The sequence below is a fragment of the Callithrix jacchus genome, chromosome 1 (genome assembly GCF_049354715.1).
Source record: "Callithrix jacchus isolate 240 chromosome 1, calJac240_pri, whole genome shotgun sequence".
NCBI classification, from domain to species: Eukaryota; Metazoa; Chordata; class Mammalia; order Primates; family Cebidae; genus Callithrix; species Callithrix jacchus.
The window spans coordinates 74,905,574-74,917,975 of NC_133502.1; the positions used below are offsets into that span (position 1 = coordinate 74,905,574).

Consider the following 12,402-nt stretch of genomic DNA (forward strand, 5'->3'; position numbering starts at 1 on the left):
ATTCCCCCAGTTAATGTGGGTCCTTGGAGTCCTCACACTCTGACAAAATCATGCCACATTGCTGACATTGCCTTTTGATCTCCACTGCATCCATTTTCACTACCCCACAGTCAAAAATGAGAAACACTAAGGATAAACAATGGCCCCTTCTTCTCTCAAGATTTGAGTGAGAATTTTCAGGATTTTATACAGTCACAAGATATACTGTCTGGGATGGTGGAGTGTGACCTCGTTGTGATACTCTAAAACTTCTGGTTTTTATATGAGCCAGCACTTTTCAAAGTGCATTTTGTTACCTGGTTCTCCTTTTCTTGTTTGGTTACTACTGATAACTTTAGTGTTTTTGTTTCTTCCCCCATCCTTTTTTCTTGAGGGAGAAAGATAAGGAAAGGGAGGATTATTTTTTTTCTAGATAGTGAGGCCTTGATAGTGTGAAAATATTTCACTATGTTTTTCAGAATGTAGTGCCACACATGTTTTTTACTATAGAATATACGTTGTACTTTTTTTTTGAGACAGAGTCATACTCTGTGACTCAAACTAGAGTGCAGTGGTGCAATCATGGCTTCCTGCAGCCTTGACTTCCCAGGCTCAAGTGATTCCCCCACCTCAGCCTCCTGAGTAGCTGGGTCATTTTTTTATTTTTAGTAGAAATGGAGTTTCACCACATTGCCAGGCTGGTCCCAAACTCCTGGACTGCAGTGATTCACCCTCCTCAGCCTCCCAGAGTGCTAGGATCATAGGCGTGAGCCATTATACCCAGCCAGCATTGCACATTTTAATATTTATAATGTAAGGTTCTCATTTTTGTCTCTTCCAAATTAAAAAAATACACAAGTTATACGTGATATATCTGTTAATGTGCTTTAGGTTGCAAGTAAAAGAATAACCAAGTATTGACACAATAAACATGTATTGACAACAAAAGAAAAAATTGCATAGTTAAGAGAGCATCAGGTGTACTTTTATACATATTACATTAAATTGAGATAAAATTCATTATTTTAATATGTAGGTAACAACCCTATCTATCCTGTCCTATGAAGGGAAGTTAATTTTGATAGATGGCAATGATGGAGGTGAGTGGCTTATCTCAGTGATTTTCACCATCTCATCACATCCATCCAGCTGCCAAAATGGCACAGGATGTAGCCAGAGGAACAACTTCCTTCTGCTGGTATTCCCTATCCAATTCAACCAGATGTAAAAGTGACTTTTTACCTACAAATGATAAGCTTCCTCATTTTTCTTTTGTCAGTACTCTTTTGAACAAACCAAAGAGAGGAGTTACTTAAAGACCAAGGATAGTGTTTGAGGTGTGATCACATGTGTTTAAACCCAGTGGTGGGTGCACTGGCCACAGGTCAGGAAGCATGGGCTATAGCAGCCTCAGCTCTGCAACTTTTGTAGCTGTGCAGCTCTGAGCAAGTCAAGTTTTCAGTATACCTGATTCCTTATTTTTGTGTGTGTGAAATTCAAGGCAGCAAACAATTAAATAATTGAATTAGGGTCTTTTACTTGCCAGACATGACCCAAGCCACTGGAGATACAAAAGGATGAAAAAAACCTATGCTCAAAAATAACTCTTCCTTTTCATCTATTTCAATTGGTAACCATTCGTTGGCTTAGCAGATTACTCTTATAAAATATAATTATATAATTGGAAAGAAGTTCAGCTGTTATTTTTCATTGTAGCAAAGATTAGATGTTTTTTCTCATATTAAGATGTTCTCATTCTTTTCCTTTTTTTATATTTTTCAAAGTGCAGTTCCATTTTTAAGTTTTTGAAAGATATAATTCACATAGTATCCAGCTTACCTGTTTAAAATATATAATCAAATCATTTTAAGTGTATTCACAAAGTTGTACAACCATCACCACTATCAAAATTAGAACTTTTTTACATTTTTTCTTTTTGCGAAGAATGGGGTCTCACTATATTGCCTCAGAAGGTCTCAAACTCCTGGGCTCACAGTATGCTCCTGCTTCTGCCTTCTTAAGGGCTGGGATTACAGATGTGAGCCACTGCACCTGGCAGAACTTTTTTAAACCACGAAACAAAACCCCATACCCATACCACTTCTCATGCTTCCCACCCCACACAACCCTTTCTCTCCTCCCCAGCCATGGCCCTAGGAAAACCTCCCATTACTTTCTCTCTATATAGACGTGCTTATTCTGGACATTACATATGAATTGCATGATATAATATGTGCTCTTTGTGACTGGCTTATTTTACTTAACATAATGTTTTCATTTATGTTATAGCATACATCAGTATTTTTGAGTACCAAATAATATTCCATTGTATGGATATGCCACATTTTATTTATCCACCCAGCAGTTTCTGCTTTTTGGCTACTATAAATAATTTTGCATCAACCATTCCTATACAAGTTTTTGTGTGGGTGTATGTTTTCCTTTTTTCTTGGATATGTAACTACAAGCAGAATTGCTGAGTCATATAGTAAGTCTATGTTTGTCATTTGAGGAACTGATACTGTTTTCAAAAGCGGCTTCACCATTTTCAGATTTCCACCAGCAAAATAGGAGGGTTCCAATTATTCCACATCTTTGCCGACTCTTGTTATTGTCTGTCATTTTGATTATACCCATCCTAGTGGGTGTGAAATAGTATCTTATGATTTTGATTTTCATTTCATTTATGACTAACAATGCTGAGAATCTTTTCATATGCTTCTTTGTCATATGTATAATTTAGGAGAAGTGTCTATTCAGCTCATTTGCCCACTTTTCACTTGAGTCGCTTGTCTTTGTATCATTAAGTTGTAAGACCTCTTTACATATTTTGAATACAAGTCTCTTATTAGACATAGAATTTACCAGTATTTTCTCCTGTTCTGAGAGTTGTCTTTTCTCTTTTGTGATGGTGTCATTTGCAGAATAAAAGTTTTTAATTTTGATGAAGTTCAATTGATCAGTTTTTTCTTTTGTTGTTTATGCTTTTGATGATGTATCTACCAAACCACTACCTAACGTCATGAAGACTTACTCCTATAATTTCCTCTAGGAATTTTATAGTTTTAACTTTCACATTTATGCCAAACATCCATTTTGAGTTAATTTTTATGTACAATGTGAGGCAAAGGTCCAATTTCATTTTTTTGCATGTAGGTTTCCAGTTGTACCAACTCAACAGTAGTTGTTAAAACAATTAGTCTCTCCCAATTAATTGAGTTGATACCCTTTTTAAAAATCAATGTAAAGGTTTATTTCTAGACTTTCAATTTTATTTCACTGATCTGTATAATTATCTTTATAAAACCACCTTTTCAAAAATCATAACAATGAGAAAAAATGACAGCAAAAGGTATCTGATCTAATCAAATTCCATCTTGCCATTAACCTTCAAACTGCCCTTAATGATTCCTGGATCTGGACCAAGCTATCTTGGGGAGACATTTAGTTTATACTTTAAATGATAATAGCCCTTCCCCCAATTAAACCACCCTTGTAAGGCTAATGAAAGGCCACCAGGTAAAGAGGATGTGAGAAGACTGAATTTTGCTAAGGTGAAGACATAATTGATTACCAGATATTATTCAGAGGTCACAAGATTTGCAAGTCCTCCAATTACATCTGCAGTTAACATCACCATCGTAGAAACTAAGATTGGCTTCCTGAGATATCTTTTTAGGTTTTTGAATTTCTGACAACCAGCGGCTTGATCTGGACCCACCAACCCTGCTGACCCCACTGACCCTGCCGACCCACTGACCTCCCTGACCCCACCAACTCTGCTGACCAGTCCTGTGGCCCCACCCAGAAGCAGACTCCCTAGCCTTCCATACTATCTTTGAAAAATCCTAGCCTCCGAATTTTCCGAGATTGATTTGAGTAGTAATTCCATCTCTCAAGTGGTGTGGCTGGCCTTGTGTCAATTAAACTCTTTCTGTATTGCAGTGCCGTGGTCTCAGTAAATTGGCTTTTCCTGTGCAGTAAGCAAGATGAACCCATCAGGCATTTACAAGTACAAAAGAGTTTTTAGTACCGCAGCTTTGTAGTAAGCCTTGAAATTGAGAAGTTTGAGTCCTACAATTTTGTTTCTTTTCAGGATTGTGTTGGTTATTATGGTTCCTTTGCATTTTCATATGAATTTTAGGATAAGCTTGTCCATTTATGTGAAAAACAAAAGCTGAGATTTTGACAGGGATTGTGTTGAATCTCTAGATCAATTTGAGAGTAAATATTAAATATTCTTATCCATAAATGTGGTCCTTTTTTGGATATTCTTTATCTTCTTTTTTAAATATGGTTTTCTTTACTTCTTGGAACATATTATAAACCAAATGAACTAACCCTTTCCTTCTGCAACCATCTGAATGGACGCCCTCTTGGCCAAAAACATTTCAAAATTAACCTGAAAAACTCATTCGGGCCATGATGGGAAGGAGGTGCTAAACATACCTTATTATACCCTTCTCCCTTTTGAAACTACTAACAGAAAAGACTCTTTAAGTCTGACAAGAAGCATTAACAATAGATTCTCTGAAACCTGCTACTTGGAAGCTTCATGTACGTGATTAAAACCTTGATCTCCACAACCTCTTATTATAGCTCAGACATTCCTTTCTATTGATAATGACTCTTTCAACCAACTGTCATCAGTAAAGCTTTGGATACACCTATGACCTGGAAGCTCCCACGTCCAGTTGTCCCACCTTTCTGGACCAAACTAATACACATCTTACACTTTCTGATTGATGTGTTTTGTCTCCCTAAAATGTATAAAACCAAGTTGTGATCCAATCACCTTGGGCACATGTTCTCAGGATCTCCTAAAGGCTGTGGTCACAGGCCATGGATCACTCATATTTGGCTCAGAATAAAGCTCTTCAAATATTTTATAGAGTTTTACTCTTTTTGTCAACTATATATTATGTATTTATATATATTTACATAATAATACTTATTATTAATTAATAATAATTAAATATATAATATAATAAATTTATATAATAATAACTCCTTTGAAATCTGCTAAATCCACCATTTGAGTCCTTACAAAGGCAGTTTCCATTGCCCATTTTTTTATGTCCCAGTGTATGGGTGATATGTTCCCAGTTCTACATGTGTCTCACTGTTTTGTTGTTGAAAACCCAACATTTTAGGCCAGGCATGGTAGCTCATGCCTGTAATCCCATCACTTTGGGAGGCTGAAGTGGGCAGATCACTTGAGGTCAGGAGTTCAAGACCAGCCTGGTCGACATGGTGAAAACATGTCTCTACTAAAGATACAAAAAAATTAGCCAGGCATGGTGGCATACACCTGTAGTTTCATCTACTCAGGAGGCTAAGACAGGAGAATCGCTTGAACCCAGGAGGCAGAGGTTGCAGTAAGCCTAGATCATACCACTGAACTCCAGCTATGGCAATGGAGTGAGACTCTGTCTTAAAAGAAAAGGAAATTCAACATTTTTGATATGATATTATAGCACGTCTGATACTGATTGCCTTCTAAGGGTTTCTTGTTGTTGCTTGCTTGAGCATGGGTTTAGGGTTGGAGTTCAGTGAGATCTATTTCTGTACCAATGTGCAGCCTATGATGCTACTCTTCTGTGAGTGCCATCTTGGTATCTTGGTTGTGGAAGCCATCTCTCTGACCACCAGGATGACTGCTGTCTGAGTGGGATTCTCTTTGGCTCTCTCTGTCCCTGATCTCCCTGTTGAGCTTAGGTCTGGTTTGTTATTGGTGTCACACCAGATCTTGGTCTGTTCTAATGGCCTGCTGATTTCTCTGCTGTTCTCAACAATGCCCTAAGGTATAAATTCCTCCAGTCAGATCCTGTTAAGGTCAGTGCTCTTTGCAGGACAGCTGTTACCAGTCTTGGCAGCTTGCTCCCACATCAGGAGACCTCTGAGCTGCATCTTTTCCTCTGTTAATATTCCAGCTGGTCTATGTTTTACTTGCTGCTCCTGGCATCATTGTTGTTCCTGGCATCTATATTTTACTTGTTGCTCCTTTTTTAAAATCATCTAAAAATGTATTTACTACTTACTAAAGTTCACCCATTTCCTTGTAAATATAACAGGAAAAATATTTGGAATGACAGGCATATATTAAATTTCAGAATCAAAACTTTCAACACTAAAATAAATAGTATTTATACTATTTGCTGTTAGAGATCAATTTGCTTTTAGTGGAATCTATTCTCTTTTTCTTTTTTTTGGTTTTTATTATTATTATACTTTAAGTTCTGGGGTACATGTGCAGATCTTGCAAGATTGTTCATAGGTATACACATGCCATGGTAGTTTGCTGCCTCCATCCCCCCGTCACCTACATTAGGTATTTCTCCTCATGTTATCCCTCCCCAATCTCCCCAACTCTCCAACAGACCCCAGTGTGTGATATTCCCCTCCCTGCATTCATGTGTTCTCATTGTTCAACACCCACTTATGGCTGAGAACATCCAGTGTTTGGTTTTCTGTTCTTGTGTCAGTTTGCTGAGAATGATGGTTTCCAGATATATCCATGTCCCTGCAAAGGACATGAAACTTTCCTTTTTTATGGCTGCATAGTATTCCATGGTGTATATGTGCCACATCTTCTTTATCCAGTTTGCAAGCTAACCATCTGACAAAGGGCTAATATCCAGAATCTACAAAGAACTAAAACAAATTGACAAGAAAAAAACAAACAACCCCATTGAAAAGTGGGCAAAGGATATGAACAGGCACTTTTCAAAATAAGGCATTTATATGGCCAACAAACATATGAAAAAAATCTTCATCATCCCTGGTCATTAGAGAAATGCAAATCAAAACCATATTGAGATACCATCTCATGCCGGTTAGAATTGTGATCATTACAAAATCTGGAGACAACAGATGCTGGAGAGGATGTGGAGAAATCGGAATGCTTTTACACTGTTGGTGGGAGTGTAAATTAGTGCAACCATTGTGGAAGTCAATGAGACAATTCCTCAAGGATCTAGAAACAGAAATGCCATTTGACCCAGCCAATCCCATTACTGGGTATATACCCAAAGGATTATAAATCATTCTATTATAAAGACACATGCACACGTATGTTCATTGAGGCATACGATGAACGCCCGGGGGCAGGGGCGATGGGAGTGGTCACAGGGCAATGAAGGAAAACGGCAGGGGGCACAGAGGGGGCTGCCCCACTGGCCCATCCGTCAGACTATGGCTACCTATGTCTGTCTACGGCTTCTGGGCAGGCTGGCGGCCAGGGCAGCGCAATGGGATGGCTTTGGTCTGGATGACGGCCCCGCACCCGGCCCGTCTGGGCGCGCAGGGCGGTGGGTAAGGGTCACAAGTTGGACGAGAGGCGCGAGTGCTTGGAGTCCTGGGGATCTGGGCCACCGGCGGGGCCGGGCGAGGCCGAGTCCCTGCGGTCCTGGCTGAGTGCGGCGGCTCTGGCTGCGGGCGTGGCCCCCAGGCGCGGTGTGGAGCTGCTAGTCAGGCGCGCAGAGGCCACAGGGCCGGGCGCTCCGTGGGGCAGCTAGGGCTGTGAGGTGGACAGTGGGCGCGACGCGCGGCTCAGATGGCGCGCAAGCAGGGCGGGCCCGGCGGGGGGGCGGCGAGTGAGCCCCAGTAGGGCGAGGTCCGGGGTGCCTGGGGAGCTGGCGGGGGGCGGGGGCCTCGGCGAGGTGGCGGCAGGTGCATGCCCCGGGGGCGGACAGCGCACCAGGCGCGGAGAGCCAAGCTTTAGCGGCCCCACGAATGGCTGAGCCACCTGCGGGCAGAAGCTCATGGCCACGGCCTGCTGCAGCGAGGCGATGGCGGAGGCGACCTGCAGCGGAGGCGGCGCTGGGAAGAGGCCCACACACTGGCCGAGCTCGGCCTGCTGCACCATCTCCCGGTCCTACTTGACAATCTCCTGGAAGATGGCGTTCTCCTGGTTGTTGAACACGCCCGAGTTGAGGTCACGCTGCACCTTGTGCAGGAGGAGGGAGTTCTTCTTGCCCATACGGTCCAGGCGGTAGATGGCCACCATCTCGAAGACACGCCGCATCATGAGGTACTCCTCCAGCACCTCGTTGAAGTTGTCCACGATCAGCGAATAGAAGTGGCAGTAGGTGTCGGCCCGCACGTGAGCAGGCAGATCTCCCTGAAGTAGGAGCCATCAGAGAGCTTCATCTCCTTGTTGCCCTTGGTGAGCATGCTGACCATGCCATGCTGGATGAAGTACATCTTCTTCCCGATGGTGCCCTCCTGGATGATGTAGTCACCCGGCTGGAAGACCTCGAACTTGAGTCCGCAAGGCCGTGACGAAGTTGGGGTCGGCATTGGCAAACAGTGGCATGGAGGCCACCAGCTTCCGGGAGTTGAAGTTGACAATCTCCTCCCGGAGGGGCCCGTTGACTCGCCCAGGATGCTGTCCTCGTCAAACATCTTGCCCTGGTAGCGGTGCTCGTAGTAATCGTGGATCTTCTGACGGATGTCGGCCGGCAGCTTGTGGAAGGACATGTACTGCTCCACCTGCTTGTACTTCTCCTGGTACTGGTGCAGTGAAGAGTCCAGCGACTGGATGAGTGCGGTGCTGTGGCCGATGAACATGGTAGCAGGTGGTGCCCACGATCATGCTGAGCATGGTCAGCCAGATGTCTGTCGTGCTCTTGGGCGCCTGCTGGCCGTATCCAATGCTCAACATGTGGCTCATGGCCTTGAAGAGCACAAAGGAGTACAGCTCGCTCCACGAGTGGTTCACAATGCCGTTGATGGACACCCAGCAGTTGCGCGGGAAGTCCTGCAGCATGGGCATCAGGAACTGCAGGCAGCTGTCCCAGTGGCAGAGCAGCAGCATAATGCTGATGAGGTTGCAGATGCGCATGACAGCGCTGGCCAGGTCATAGGTCATGTGGAAGATCTCCTCCCACTGGTGGATGTAGCAAATCAGGCGCGACAGGCACAGCAGCTGCAGGAGGCTGAGGATCTTGGTGAAGCACCATGTGCAGGGCGCCGTCCTTAGACCTCGGAGTCGATGCCCTTCTCCACAATGAGGAAGGTGTAGTCCACGGGGATGGAGGACAGGAAGTCCACCATGAACCACATGCGCAGGTGTTTCTTCTTGATCTTCTCGGGATCCAGGATGATCTCCCTATTGTCCTCGATCACGATGCCCATGCAGAAGTTCAGCACCAGGTCCATGAGGAAGAAGGTGTCGGAGACCACGTTGAACATGATCCACGGGAAGGTAGTCTCGTCCTTGAAGAAGCGGGATGATGAGGTTCCTTACCATGAACAGCAGCATGGTGAAGTCCCAGTAGAACCTGGGGGCTGGAGGAAGCCTGGGACCCCCTCCTCCACGAGGGTGGCTTCAATGGGGCCCCAGCAGCCAACACCAGTGTGAGCTGAGGTCTCCTCCAGCAGCTGCCCAGCCACCCTCTTGGCTCAGACAGGGAAACTGAGGCTCCTCCAGCCATGAGCAAAACAGTGGGATGGGAACCCACCCAGATCCCCGTCACTCTCCTGCCTGAGCTTAGGGTTCTTCCCCTGGAAAGTCCCAAAGCGATGGAGGGCCTATCTCTCCAGGGCCAGATGAAGCTCGGGGCATGAGACCTCTGACCCTGCTCCCAAACCGCACGAGGCCGTCAGGTCCCCTGGCAACGCAAGGCCCAGGACCCTCGGACTTGCATGGGGTCACCCGAGTGCCCAGAACCCTCAGCCTTGCTTGGGTTCCCCCAATTGCCCAGGACCCTCAGCCCCTCGGACACCTGGGGAGGGCCTGCCCTGGGGGTCTTCAGCCCCTGCTGAAGCCAGAGTCCCAGGTTGCGGAATGGGCAAGGGCAGCCAGGCCCTCCCGGCAGGAGGTGGGAGTCCAGGCCATGGAACCCATGAAGGGTCCCTGCCAGGGACCCCGGGGCCAGGAAGCTGGAGGCAAGCCGCTGACCACAGGACACAAAAAGGAGGAACAGCTACAGGACTCAGGCCCTCCTGCTCAAGATAATCAGAGGGAGGAACTGCCACCCTTCTGCACCATCTCAGGAGAGAAGAAGCTGCCAGGAGTCTCTGGAGAATCCGCTGGGGCTGATGCTGTGAGATTGTGCCCACACCTCAGCTCCCAGGCTCCCCACGAAGACAGAACTCTAGCCCGCTCCAGACCCCAGCCTCAGGGGGAAGATCATTCCCTCCCAGTGGAAGGGGCGAAGACAGGAAAGGGGTCCTATCCTCCAGCCCCGGGGAAACAGAAAAAGCCTAATGCCATGGGTCTGGCCCCAATGTCATCTCCTGGTGTCCCTAGCTCAGTCCATGCTACACACAACCCAGTGCCTTGTGGGTCAGGCCAGGGCCCCTGTCACCCAGCCAACCTCCTCAGCACATTGGCCCAGAGCAATCAAAACACAAAACAGAAGCAGGGGTCCCTGGAAGTGACCTGCCAACTTAGGAAAAAGACATGAACCCTATACTGCTCAGATCAGCTGAAGGAGCTAGAGAGGATATTCCAGGAAGACCACTATCCTGAAAGTAATAAAGGCCCGGAGATAGCCCAGAAGGTGGAGGTGACCCCCCACCCCCCCCGCCCAGTGCATCATGGTGTGGTTCCAGAATCTCCAGGCCAAGTGGCGAAAAACAGAGAAACTGAATGGGAAAGAAAGCAAGGACAATCCTGCAGCCCCTGGCCCTGCCAGCAGTCAGTGCAGCTTACAGCTGAGCTCCTGTCTCCTGTGCCCATGGAGCCAAAGCCCGACCCTTTCCCTCAGGAGTCTCCCCTCTGGATACCTTTCCAGAGCCCCCCATGCTGCTGACTTCTGACCAGACTTTGACCCCCACCCAACCCAGTGAGGGTGTTCAGAGGGTGGCAACCCCCCCTTCAGCCCCCCACCTGTGTGAAGGGCCTACCTTCCTTTCCCCCTTGGCCCTGTCCACACCCCCCAACTGATGCCGCTGCTGATGGACATTGCCAGTAGTGACAGCAGCCACAAGAATGGCCCCTGTGTGTCCTGGGGGACAAGCATTGCCCTGCTGCCCCCCCGTTCATATTTGGAAGAGCTGGAGCCCTAGGATTACCAACAGAACAACCAGCCAGGGCCCTTCCAGTTCTCCCAGGCTCCACAGACCCCACTTTTCCAACCCCCTCAGCCCCAGTTTCCCTACCTCCCCAGTTTCCCCTTCTCCATGCCCAGTTCACTGATGCTTCCACGGCCTGAAGACTCTCTGTTTACATTTCCCTGCGGCTCCAGTGGGGGCACATCATAGGGCTATTGCCCAGGCGCCTCCTTGGGGCAGATTCTGATGCAGCCGCCTCCTGGGAATATGGGTGCAGCCTCCTGGAGTGACCCCTGTTTTCCAGAACTGCCCTTACCCGGTCCGTTCTGTCTGCAAGCTCTGGGGCACCCCCCAGGAGGTGATGGCTACTTTCCTGATCTATTTCTAGCTCTCTGCACTCAGGCTCTGGGCAGGCAGACTTGTCAGGTCTCTCCTGGCTGCCTGAAGGGGCCAGGCCAGGGACCAGGCCCTTACTCAGCAAGGCAAAAGAGGAACCACTGGCTGCTTCCCTGGATCAGCCCTCAGCACTGGAGGAGGCCAGAGGGGACGACAAGAATAGCCATGTCCCCTAGTTGCAGGGGCCAAAGAGTGAAAAGGGACTGCTTGGTGGGATAGGATTGGGTCCACTCAGAGGATAGGGGTTGGAGGTTTGGGAGAGTGTGGACTCTGTAGACTGAGGGGGGGAGCCAGATGTTTCCCCTGCGTAGGCTCGTCTGGCTGATATAAGAAGGAAGAGGGAGGGCCCTTTCTTTTTCTCCACACATCTATGTGGGGTTCCTGAAGAAAGCAGGTGGCCTGTGTTACTTGTGAATGTTGTATCAGGTGTTTTTGTTTGTTTCCTATCCTGCTTGATGACTGAGCTGGAGTGTCCACTGTAGGCAGTAAACTAGTCTGTCGCGGGGGGGAGATGGGGGGAAGCCGGGCCCGCCCCTCGCGAGGGGCCGCTGAGCGCAGTCAGCCGCCGCCGCCTCAGCTGCGCTCAGTCGGGAAAGACGCTCGCCGCCTGCAGCCCGTAGCCCGCTGCAGGTCGCTGAAGGTTCCGCACCTCTGGCGCTGTCGCCCGCGCGTCCGAAACTTCCAGCACTTGAGTAAGAGTGGTGAGGCCAGGCGCGGTGGCTCAAGCCTGTAATCCCAGCACTTTGGGAGGTCGAGGCGGGTGGATCACGAGGTCAAGAGATCCAGACCATCCTGGTCAACAAGGTGAAACACCGTCTCTACTAAAAATACAAAAATTAGCTGGGCATGGTGGTGCACGCCTGTAGTCCCAGCTACTCGGGAGGCTGAGGCAGGAGAATGGCTTGAACCCAGGAAGCGGAGGTTGCGGTGAGCCGAGATCGCGCCATTGCACTCCAGCCTGGGTAACAAGAGAGAAACTCCGTCTCACGAAAAAATAAAAAAAAAAAAAGTGGTGAGAGCAGATAT

The 12,402-nt window shown here is 47.3% G+C and overlaps 2 pseudogenes; one reads left to right on the forward strand and one right to left on the reverse strand.

The window, feature by feature from the left end:
- Window positions 1-7,300: 7,300 nt before the first annotated feature.
- LOC100397690 (potassium/sodium hyperpolarization-activated cyclic nucleotide-gated channel 2 pseudogene) lies at window positions 7,301-9,629 on the reverse strand (annotated as a pseudogene).
- A 189-nt stretch (window positions 9,630-9,818) lies between these two features.
- LOC100394302 (homeobox protein NOBOX pseudogene) lies at window positions 9,819-11,552 on the forward strand (annotated as a pseudogene).
- Window positions 11,553-12,402: the final 850 nt, after the last annotated feature.